We start from the raw sequence: 13,355 nt of genomic DNA, 5'->3' as shown, positions 1-13,355 counted from the left end.
TCTCCTTCCCTGGTAGACGCATTGTTTTTCACTCAAAAAAGCATATGCTGCTCTAATCGGTTGGAATATTTGTCTCTTTGCTAAAACATGTTTGCATTTTAGTGGAGAAAACACCGAGACTTTTTCAAGTCTCACAAGTAATCAAGAACTACGTAGGTCTGAGTTCCTCATTGGAGGATACGTAGGAGCAAAAGCCTCGCTTTTGTCGACCACACCGCTTTCTGTTACCATGACCCAAGAGCTGGTAGCCTGCGGAGACACCTTACGGTTATCCGCGCCTCGTCATTCAGTGACCCCAAGTGTGATTGATGAGCAGAGGCCAATGTGGTCATCTGCGCCTTTTCCGGAGATGTCAGCATCTTCCGGTGGAGACTTTTTCAAGTCTCACAAGTTATCTAGAACTACGTAGGTCTGAGTTCCTCATTGGAGGATACGTAGGAGCAAGAGCCTTGCTTTTGTTGGCCGCCCCACAATCTCTGTCATACTGACCCTGAGGTCATGTGACATGTGGAGACAAATTATGGTCATTCTGCACCCCTTTTCCATTCAGACACAGTCGTGTCCGATGGCACGCAGAGACAAATTATGGTCATTATGCACCCTTTTGTCATCCAGAGGCGGCGGGCCCGATGACATGCGGAGACAAATTATGGTCATTCCGCACCCCTTTGCCATTCAGACACAGTCGTGTCCGATGGCACGCAGAGACAAATTATGGTCATTCTGCACCCTTTTGTCATCTAGAGGCGGCGGGCCCGATGACATGTGGAGACAAATTATGGTCATTCCGCACCCTTTTTCCATTCAGACACGGTCGTGTCCGATGGCACGCAGAGACAAATTATGGTCATTCTGCACCCTTTTGTCATCCAGAGGCGGCGGGTCTGATGACATGCGGAGACAAATTATGGTCATTCCGCACCCCTTTGCCATTCAGACACAGTCGTGTCCGATGGCACGCAGAGACAAATTATGGTCATTCTGCACCTTTTTGTCATCTAGAGGCGGCGGGCTCGATGACATGCGGAGAAAAATTATGGTCATTCCGCACCCCTTTGCCATTCAGACACAGTCGTGTCCGATGGCACGCAGAGACAAATTATGGTCATTCTGCACCCTTTTGTCATCCAGAGGCGGCGGGCCCGATGACATGCGGAGACAAATTATGGTCATTCCGCACCCCTTTGCCATTCAGACGCAGTCGTGTCCGATGGCACGCATAGACAAATTATGGTCATTCTGCACCCTTTTGTCATCCAGAGGCGGCGGGCCCGATGACATGCGGAGACAAATTATGGTCATTCCGCACCCCTTCGCCATTCAGACACAGTCGTGTCCGATGGTACGCAGAGACAAATTATGGTCATTCTGCACCCTTTGTCAATCGCGGCCGACAAGCCCGTTGACACGCGAAGATTTACATCATCTTCCGCACTTACAAGATCTGTCATACTGACTTTTGAGTCACGCTGACGGGCGGAAATACCCGAGTGGTTATCCGTATAAACATTCTTTTGCTATCTGTAAGACAGAACGCTTGATAGCAGGCAGAGACTGACATCGTCTTCTGCACTTTTTGTTCCCCCGGGAACAACGAGTCATTTGCATGCGGAGATTTTATGGTCACCCGCGACTCTCGTCAACCGAGAGGAACGAAATTAGTGTCTTATCTTTACTTTCCTTTTATCTCCAATAAAAGACAAGTAAAGAGGGGCAACTGTCATACCCTAATTTCGTCTGGGGACCTTTGCTTGATGACATGCAACTTTTGTTTGGTCCTTGTGAGGTGCTTGGCACCCATCATTAGGCAATTTGTGAAATTCCGGGACATGCCGGAAAACAAAAGAAAATATTGATGCACAATCCGTAAGGTTCCGTGACACACCGGAAATCAAATGGAAGCATCGTTGCACAATTAGTAAGGTTCCGTAACATTCCGTAAGTCAAAAAGGGGATGATTATGTAATCCACAAGGTTCTGTAACATTACGGAAAGAAAACAAGTATCGTTATGAAATTCGTAAGTTTCCGTAACTTTACGAAAAAAGAATCACCAAAAAAAGGCAGGGGGTGTACTTAGTAAAAATGGGGGTGCAAATAGCAACCAGGCCCACTTGGGCCCTCCAGAAATTTCCTCCAGAAGGCTGTTGCTTCTGGAGGAAGCAACCCTGCTCGCCTGGGCGAGCTGGATGGCAAGCTTCTCCCCCAATTTTCTATAAATAGCGGGAGAAGTGAAGTGAAAAAGGTTTCAGCCCCTTAGGCACTTCTCTCTCTTTCGAATTTGCTTGGAAAAATTGTTTCCGTGAAGAAAATCTAAGCCGAGGCGCTTCCGAAACGTTTCTGTAACGTTTCCGTGAGGAATTTCGCAAAGGTTTCGACCGTTCTTCGACGTTCTTCATTCGTTCTTCATCGTTCTTCAATCTTCAACGGGTAAGTACCTCGAACCGAGCTTTTCGATTCATTCTATGTACCCGTGGTGGTCCACATTGTGTTTCGTGTATTTTTATTCTCGTTTCATTTACTTTTTATACCCCCTTTTGACGTGCTTAAGCCATTTTATTTAAGTCATTTCTCGCTTAACCTAAAAATAAAATAAATTTCCACCGATCGTTTGAATTGTATTATCCGTTAACTTCGGTTAAAATGAATTCCGACCGTTCGGTCGTGTCGTAACCACGTTGGAAATCAAAAAGAGGTAAAATAATAATATAATAATAAAAAAAATACCTTTTAGTAAAATAAAGCGAAAAATCAATTGGACGTTTTCTCTTTGGGATTTCTCATTCTTAATCGAATTGATTAATAACTAAAGTGAAACTAAGGCTAAAATCAACTCGCCTAGTCAAGCTCGTCCATGAAAATAGGTTTTTGAAGTTTGTCATTTCAATTTCTTATTAAGTAAAATGGGTCATTTTTAAGGTCCAACACCTTAAAATGATCACCTCTTAAGTAAAAAAGAATCACTTGATAAAAAAGAACTACGTAGGTCTGATTTCCTCATCGCAATTGAGGAATACGTAGGAGCAAAGGGAAACACCCTTGTCGACCACAAAAAGAGAAAAAATATAAAAAGGGTATAAAGGATATAAGGACATAAAAGGGAACGTAAAAATCAAAGTCATGTTTGCACATTCGATTAAAGGCTTCCGTCCCTTGTGACGGACGTGTGGGGTGCTAACACCTTCCCCATGCGTAAATACAACTCCCGAACCTTTCACTTAAAAGTTCGTAGATCGCGTCTTTTCCGGTTTTTCCAACGTTTTCCTCAAATAAACATTGGTGGCGACTCCGCGCGTATTCCTTTCGTGGAACACGCATCCCGCGAGTCACGCGTCGCCCTCCCGCCGAAGGGTAGGTTGCGACACTACTGAGGGGGTCTATTATAAATGTTTGCAGCATAAGCTTCAGGTTGCTCATTGACTCCAGATTGCTGCAAAAAAGGACAGAGATCTGTATGGTGATCTGCAGAAAAACATAGACCACAGACTCTTGCAACAGGTGCAGATGCAGATTTCTGATTCATGGCAAGCTGAGTTACTAGGTTGACCAAGGCATCAAGTTTTCCCTCAAGCTTTTTATTTTCAGCAGATGAAGATGAATCCGTGGCCACCTCATTGACTCCTCTAAGGACAATTGCATCATTTCTTGAACTGAATTGTTGGGAGTTGGAAGCCATCTCCTCAATCAAATTCCTAGACTCAACAGGAGTCATATCACCAAGAGCTCCACCACTGGCAGCATCAATCATACTCCTCTCCATGTTGCTAAGTCCCTCATAGAAATATTGCAAAAGGAGTTGCTCAGAAATCTGGTGGTGAGGACAACTTGCACACAATTTCTTGAATCTTTCCCAGTACTCATACAAGCTTTATCCACTAAGTTACCTGGTGCCTGAAATGTCTTTTCTGATGGTAGTGGTCCTAGATGTAGGGAAGAATTTCTCCAAGAACACCCTCTTAAGGTCATCCCAGATGGTAATGGACCTGGGAGCAAGGTAGTACAACCAATCTTTCGCCACTCCCTCCAGAGAATGTGGAAAAGCTTTTAGAAAGATATGATCTTCCTGGACATCAGGGGGTTTCATGGTGGAACAGACAATATGGAACTCCTTAAGATGCTTATGAGGATCTTCACCTGCAAGACCATGAAACTTGGGCAGCAAATGTATTAGTCCAATCTTGAGAACATATGGAACATCCTCATCAGGATATTGAATGCACAAGCTTTCATAAGTGAAATCAGGTGCAACCATCTCCCTAAGAGTCCTCTCATGAGGTGGAGGTTGAGCCATGTTCTCAGTATGAAAATTAGTAGTTGAATGCTCAAAATCAGAATGTTCAGAATCACTAGCAACAGAATACTCAGAATGCTCAAAATGCTCAAAATGCACAAAATGATCAGGATGCACACTATGCCTAAGTAATCTATGAAAGGTTCTATCTATTTTAGGATCAAAGGGTTGTAAATCACCTGGATTTCCCTTAGTCATGCCCTATATGCAACAAATCATGTGTTTCTCAAACAAGCATCAGGGGAGGGTTAAAACTACAACTATAGTCAAACGATATCCAAATGAGCTGAAATTTTGTGAGCAACACCCTAAAATCATGAAAATATAGCACAAAAATTTTCAGACAAAAATTCAAAGTCTAACTATGAAAACTGCCTAAGGAAAGCTTAGAAAAATAGGACGATAATACTTGAAAAATAAAAAAAACTTAGTAAACAACTGATTTTTCAAGTTTGGAAAATTTCTTTCTACCCCAAATGCATATATAATAATAGTCATTCTGATAACCGGAGCAAAAGTTATGGCCGTTTTAAGTTTTGCTAAAAACAAGTTCCCAATTTTTTTGAATCTCTTAAATCCAGCCACACCAAGTTCTTCTCGTATTTTTCACACAAAATATGAATCAAAAGAAACTACCACAAAAAAAATCAGCCAAAAATAACAACTCTAACCATCAAAACAAAAATCGCCAATTAAATTGCAAAATCAGTCGCTAATCACTATTCACAGCATTACACAAAACTAAAACAGGGGAGCGCTAAACAGGGGATGCGACTGAAATGCAAAAACAAAACACTACACAAAACAAAACAACACACACTCACGACACTAAACAACAGAGCTACACACAAAACAACTAAACACTATTATGAACCTTTGGACCACAACTCCCTCACAACGGCGCCAAATTTGATTAAGGCTGTACCCGAATCAAATAAACATTAATATGCAGTATCTAGGAAGTGATCCTAGGTCGTCTCCCAGTGAGAAATGTTCATAACATGTAACAGTAACGAATTGGGGGGGGGAGTTTGTTTGTTTTCGTAATTTAAACAGTAAGCAAACTTGAACTAAAAAAATAACAGAATTAAAACATGTTGTTTCCCCTTGATTCAGAAGCAAGTCTCTTATCCTAAGTTATGAGAATTTATCCCTAATCAGTTCAACCACTTAATCCAACCTGAAATTAATTTACTAAGCGGAAATTAACATAAGGTTGTCATTATGTGATTAAGCAACACATACACCAATTAATCCCTCTCACATGTCCATTAAGCATGAACGAAACTGATCATTAAGTATGAACGTAAATTAAGCACAGAGATAATTAATCAAGCATTAAGCATGCATGGATTAATAACAACAAATACAGAGCAATTGGTGAAGGGGAAAAACTGATTAGAATTCAATAGTAATAACAAAACCTCAAAGATAGCTGTGCTTGATCCTCAAGAGAAAACAACACTGGAGACTCAGCCTTCCATTAATCAGCAAAAACAAAAATGAATTCAAAGGTAGAAGCAGAAAACGAAATTGCAATTTGAAGCAGAAAATGAAATTTTATTTGCTACCTGAAGAGTAACACGAAACTGAAAATGCAAAACCCGAAAATTTCTCTTATGTCAACAGTCCGCCTTCTACTAAAACCCTGGTGCTATTATATAGGTCCTCAGTCCCAAAGCTTACAAATCTATTTTAAGTCCAAGCCCAAAAACAAAATAAAATAAAACTGGACGAAATAAAGTAAAATTGGACGAAATAAAATAAAATTGTTTGCTCTCTTCAAGTCCAAGCCGGTTCAGGCCAATTCCGGATCCAAGCCCAATTGCTTATAATTCTCCTGAAATTAAATTAAAAACACAAAATTAGTCAAGTAGGCCCAAATGATAAAACTGCATAATTAATTTGACAATTAAGGCTAATCAATAATTAAAATGGTGACAAAAAGGGTTAAGAAATGGGAGAAAATAATGGTCCATCAATCATCAAGTACAATGACCATGGATGAATTAAAGCTCCTAAGCATCCCCTCAGAAATGGTTAGATTCTTTAACCACTTTAGTTTCCCACACAAGGGACGTCCGACAAGGTCAATGCTCCCCCCCCATGGACATACACAACATACGACGTATGAACATGGCCACAAGCAAGTGCCAATGACCATGGACCAATTAAAGCACTGAAACATCTCCTCAGAAATTCTTAGATTCTTTAGCCATGCTTGTCCTCCACGAATGAGCCATCCGACAAGGTCAATGCACTTCCCCCCCACGAACATACACAACATGCACCTGTCAATGCATTTCCAACATCATCAACATTCCATTTCAATGTCTTTCTCAACATAAACATCATTCCATTTCAATGACATCACCAATAACCACAACAACCTCATTCCATATTGACATAACCATCAATAATAACATCAATTCATGTTGACATGATCACCATTAACAACGACATCTCAAATCAATATCATCATAAATATTAACATCACCACATATCAATTAAAGTCACCAATAGCAACATCAACAATAAGTCGCATTCCGCATATAAATATATTTTTCATGCCTGAGGTTCACACTCACCAGGTCTTCAAACAACACAAGTTTAATAATCAATAATGTTATTCATCAATAATAGATATATCGCATCCCATTCATTAAAAACATAGTTTTCTTGAAAGAAAATCAGCATGCAACAAGGACAGGCAGATATTCTCATAGCTAGGTTTCCTGACCCTAACTACGGTGTCAAAATGGTAAATTTTATAATAACTCCCCTCACCTATCGTGTGCTCCCCATCAGTTCCTCTTTGTGTCACTTAGAGGTATCTCTCTTGTTTGCGCTTGTCAGTCCAACACAAGTCTCTATTACGCCAAAACGAAATGAATTTAGTATGGATTTCAAAAACAAGGTCGAAGGTAACATTCGGGGTCAAATACCCCTGTCAAAACATAAAGGGCTGAGGGGTGTTTCGGATTCTACAAATGGAAACATCATTTTGAAATTCCGATCACGCCAATGTGACCGGGGTTTAGTGAATGTCGCAAAAATAACCTCAATGTTATAAAAAGATAACTTTTACAATGTCTCATTCTCTAGGGTTTTTCAAAGGAAGTGTAAAAACACCCTATTATAGTACCCAACACATAAGAGACACTACGAGGAACTCAAACTAGTTAGGAGAAGGCTTAGAAATCAAGATTACCTCAGAGAAACTTTGAAATGGAGGATTGAGGGATTTTCTCCATCGAATCTTCGAGGAGGATTCTGAGGATTCCGCTCCGATTAAAGTGTTCCTCTTGGTGTGGGGGTCCAATGGCAAGCAACAGCGGCTTACGGCAGCCACCGGTGGTCTTGGGTGGTGGAAAATAAGGATTTAGGATTTGGGAGACGTTTTTGGGAGAAGAGGAGAGTGAAAATCATGTTTTTTCACGATGATGACGTATTTATAACCTGCAAATTTCGCTTAGCGGGCCTGTCGCGCTAAGCCGAAGTCTACTTCTTGCGCTTAGCGCAAGAATTTAGGCTTAGCACAGCCCCCTCTACACTAGGGCTCGCTTAGCACACCTTTGGGCCACTCAGTGCAATTCCCCTCGGTTGAAATTGGGCTTAGCGCAGCTTTGGGCTTCTCAGTGCAATTCCGCTCGATTGGAATTGCGCTTAGCGCGCCATTCTCGCTTAGCGGGAGACCAAAAGTTATTAGTTTCAAGATCCCAACGGTCAGACTGTAGAAACATATCTTTGGTATATCCAGACAAACATGGAAGACGATCCAACGGTTAACGAATCCAGTATCGCGATTTCATTGAACTAGGTTTTGGTAAAATCTAAAATCTCATACTTTCAACTTAGCTCAACAAAACTCCACATAATTCAACATCCATATCAAGAAATTCACACATGACTAGTTCAAGGCATACTTCAACTCATTCAAGTCTATCATATAGTCAAACAACACAATAAATATAATCAAACATCGATTTATAATTAATAGCATTTCAGGGTGTTACACTTGGGTTCAAAAATGAGGAGTCAGTCTAGGCATTGGAGTATCAATTGACTTTCATGAAGAAGCCAAAGTGTCACTTCCAGTAAGTGACATTCTTCAAGGAACTCATTAGGTCCCCTCTCTTTTAGCCTGCGTCTATAAAGCCAACCTTTTCCATGACCCAACCCTACACCTAGTTCACAAATAGATCACAAGGAGCTTGCACTAGAAGAAAGAGAGCATAGGCTCGGTCACCTTGAAGGACCTCTTCCTTATTTGATGCATCTGTTGTGGCCTTCACCACCCACTTTGGATTTGACCCTACATCCACTGGTTGTGGTATTCTAGCCAGACCCTTCAACTACTCCACTCTCCTTCATATGAAGGTTATTCAAAAGAGAGGCAACGACTATGCATTGACCCAACTTCTTCCATCATTAGAAGAGCAACCACCACCATAGCACCCACCACAATCATAGCTAAATGATCAAACATTTGACATTCACTCTCTTGATCTATTGGAGGCGTGCCTCGTACATTAGGCAGTGGTTTTGAGCCGCTTGTATGCTCTTGACATGAGATTTGAGCAACATCGCCATATGTCGATAGACAACTTTATGGCTCAGATGGGACTTCATATGCCAGCTGTAGGACCCCTTCTTTCAGGGTCCACCTCCTTCTTGAAGAGGTTTTTCTATTTATATTCTCATTTTTTTAGATTTAGTTTTTAGTTTACAACTTGTTGTCTTAATCTATTTTATTTTATTTTCTTGGGATGCATGGAGAACACTGTTTGTGTTAAGTGTGGAAAGGGGTACCATGGCTTCCCAACTTTGAGTCTATATGATATATGTGACTTCTTGCATCATCTTTATGCACTGATACATTGCATTTAGGTTGTTGTAGTATAATGAGCACTCATGATGTCACTTCACCCACAACTTGATGTGTAGTAGCACTCATGTTGATGAATTCTATGTGATTTTCTGTTCTTGACTCCACATGTGCTTTCTATTAATTTTTAGGAATTCATTTTGTGTAGCCACTTAAATAAAAAAATAATTGTTTTTTTTTTATTGGAACTCACCACTACACCATAAGATTTTCTCACATAGGTTGTAGATTAGAAAAGAAACTCATGCATGAGAAGTTCCCTGAGCCTGAACCTCTTACATTAGCTTTTGAGCCTGATCTCATTGTGTGTGATGTATGTTCACTTAAGTTGTTATTCATTTGGTTTATCTTAAAATACATATCATTGAAAGAATTTCATGTGTGCATTAAACTTATTTAGGCAATTTGTAGGCTTTGTTCTTAAACTCAAATTATTTGCTGAAATGTATCCTCTAGTTGTCCCATTTGAGTTGAATTGATATTTTGTTTGTTATTCAATTGTGTTAAAAGTTTAATGCTTGCTACTTCATGACATGAAAAATAGGAGGTCCCCAAAAGAATAAATTTTGGATGTGTAAGTGCATAAAATGAAAATTGTCTTCCTTAGGTAGTGTATCACTAAGTACAGGTTGTTTCTTAAAGCCATTCTTTATATTTTTCCTTTCAATAACCACCTTTCATTGAACCTTAGCCCCATTACACCTTGTGATGCATCACCTTCATGCATACTAGAATTTTGCTTATATTGAGTTGATCGATAAATAAACTGAAATGCATGCTATTGAGCTATGATATGAGTGCTTTATCTTTTTTCCTAAGACACTAAGAGTGGTGAGATGAGTGTTATGTTACTCACTATGGAAGCGAAAATGTTGGTAGGTGATAAAAGTCAAACTTACTAGACTTTTATATGCATTTTGTGACGTTTATTTGGCATTTTAGTTAACTTAAAGCCTTGTTTGGAATCAAATTAGCTTTAAATTCATTTTTTTACTTTGTCTTAGGTTGAATTTTATGTTTTAGTTATTTTTATGAATTTTTGAGAGTTTTTCAGCAAAAACAAGTCATTTTGGCAAGAGTTCCAGAGACCCAAAATCAGTAGAATGTTTTGGAAAGAGAAATCGCAAAAATTGAATATAAAAGCTAGGAAAATCAAGAGCAAGATATTTTTCAAGGATAAATAAGCTAAAGAAGAAGATAATTACTTGAATTAATTAGAGATATTATTTGTTTGTAATTTCTTGTGATTATCTCCTTAATTAAACCTAACTACAATTCTATAAATAGGAGGCTCGACATTCATTGTAAAGGTATAGAAGTCTCGAGCAGTTCTTAGAATTATATTTTAGACTTCCACCTACTAGATGCCTCCATTATTCCATTAGATACTCTAGGTTTCATTGTATTATTTTTATGAGTGCAATTCCTTCCACCTAGGAGAGGAAAGGATGAACATTGTTTCACTTTAATTCTATCAATTCAATACTTAATCTTTAGTTCTTTATTTTTTTTCCATACTTAATGCTTTTATTTGATTGGCCATCTTATAGATGAATTCTGAAATTAACTTGCACTTTGGCAAGCCTTGTTGAAATCCGAACATGAATCAAGTACATAATTGGGATTATCTCAAGGAATAGAATAATCTTGGTGAAGTCTTGCTAATTCTCAACTATTAATGTTAATTTCTTGTGTTGGTATATCCAAGGGATTGGGTATTAGGAAAGTAGTTTAGAATCTGCGACCAAGCAGGAGCAGGGGTAGAATACATTAGTGAATTGGGTTTAAGCAAGAAAGATGAGTAGAGAATTGTGAAGTTATAGTGGTTAAGCGAATTCCAAGTCTAAACCTAGACATTCATTCATCAAGATTGACATCACCATCCCAGTCTAGTATTTCTATCTTTACTTAATTATTTTCTTGTCATTTATTTTTATTGCAATTTATTTTGTTATTTATTTCGTGACAATCAAAAAATAAAAATACAAAAACCTAGTTCTTAGTTAAATAATTACATGAAATTCCTCATTTATTCCTTTGGGAGACGACCTGGATGATAGTTTAGTTACTACATCATGATTGGGTTACACTTGGCATGTAAGTTGAATCTACATGAAATAAAATCCTAGCAGTAGGCATTGAAAGCCTAATGGAATTTTGTGGGATATATCTTATGAATGCCATTGTTTGATTCTATCAACTCTTTGTCTTTTTGTATATAATAATATGAGGGGTTCATTATAAATGATTTCTTGATTTAGTAGAAAGTTGTGTTAGTCTTTAAATTATAATAATTGCTTGAGGAAAAAAAATGTTCAAGTGTAGGGTGGTTGATAAATTGTATCTTAAGTGACATTTTGCATGAATTTTTGTGCTATTTTCATCCACTTTTCCCGGCAGAGTTCAAGTTTAGGCTCTAGTTTTGTGTGCAAGAAGTATAGATGTTTGGTCGAGTGAAAGAGGCAGAATCAATACAAATTCCTAGAGAAATTGAAGACTTTGCACTCCACAATGACTGTGGTACTTTACCACGGTTGTGGAAACCACAACAGCCAAGATAAGATCATCGTTGCCATCAAGATCAGCACCTACCAGTCAATCACGACAATGGTAAATTAATAATGGTCGCGATCATCCCATGAGGGTTATGACAAATCCATAACACCTCAAAGCACTCAACATCAATGCTTATGACCATGATCATGGTGGATTTACCATGGTTGTTATGCGCCTTTCTGAACTGCTGCATCTTTATTAGTATAAATAGCTTTGAGAAACACTTTGAATTGACCTTTTGTTTTATTTTACAAATTTCAAGAGCTTTGGAGAAAGAGAATTGCATTAAGAACAATTAGGGTCCTAATTTGTAAGGGTTTCAATCTCTTTTACTTTCAATGCATTATTGCATGTTATTTGGATTTCCTATGACCATGGTTGGCTAAACCCTTTAAGCCTCAAATTGTGTAGTTGTATTGTGTACTCTAATTGTTGTTTCCAATGAAAGTTCTTCGATGTTATTTAGATGATTGTGTCTCTCTACTACTATTTATTTTATATTAGAATTGATCACTCAAATTCTTAGTTGATTGCATGTTAGTGACCATCTACTTGTAGTTAAATAAACTATAAAATGGTAGGGTTCATAAGACTTACATGACCAAACTTGTGGCAAGAACCTCCTTTACACAAACCTCTCTGATGTTCATCCTTAACCCTAAATTGAATCCCAAATGATGAATGCGAGATTAATTTAGAGGGAAGTGTATTCTCAGACATTGACCATAGGCTGACAATAAAATAAAAGGTATTAGGCAATCATTTGATAACTGAGATGTCTAAATTAAATTAGGAATTAGGAAAAAAGGTACATTATAATTAGGAAAAAAGGTACATTAAAAGGTATTCTCATTTTATGTTGTCTATCTTTAATTTTATTTCCTTGAATGAAATCACAACAATCCTCAAACTCAAGATTAAAAACCCAAATTTTTTTAGTTTATGTAGTTTAGATTATTTAGGAACACAACTAGTCTTTAGGGTACGATATCTGAACTTTCAAGTCTACAATATTACTATGTAGGGTACACTTGCCCTTAGCGAGTACAAATTTCACACATCACCATTATAGCTTATGAACAAATCTTGTTCTGGTAGTTGTGCATATCAATATGCACAATCTATGTATTGAAAGCTTCAACTACAGACCTATGCTTCACATCTTCTGCATGCTTCTGAATTTAGTCTTATCTTTTTAAAACACACAAAAAGAAGCCTTTGGTAGCTAAGTTTAGATAACTTATGGTTTTCTTCTTTATGATTTTGTCATCATTAAAACTTTATCTTCTAAAGGGATTTTGTCTCAACAAAGACCGATTTAATCAAAATAAATCTACCCTCTAAAGAGATGTGTTTACTTTCCTACATTCATAATCTCCATTTCACCACCTCTATCATAAGATGACAAGTATCCATTTTTCTTATATCCACCTCTACTAGTAAACCGATATTTAAAAGCAATAATCTTCACCTTATAATTCAAAGTTTTTGAGGCATCCACCAACCATCATGGCTCGACATTTACCCCTACTAACATGCTCGATCTTATGAAAAATAACCTTTAAATAAGAGAAGTTTCAAAATAGACTTAATAGCCTTAAGTTTTTCCAAACTTTTCTCC

This window comes from Glycine soja, chromosome 3, assembly GCF_004193775.1.
Source record: "Glycine soja cultivar W05 chromosome 3, ASM419377v2, whole genome shotgun sequence".
Lineage (NCBI taxonomy): Eukaryota > Viridiplantae > Streptophyta > Magnoliopsida > Fabales > Fabaceae > Glycine > Glycine soja.
This window is presented reverse-complemented; position numbering follows the sequence as displayed.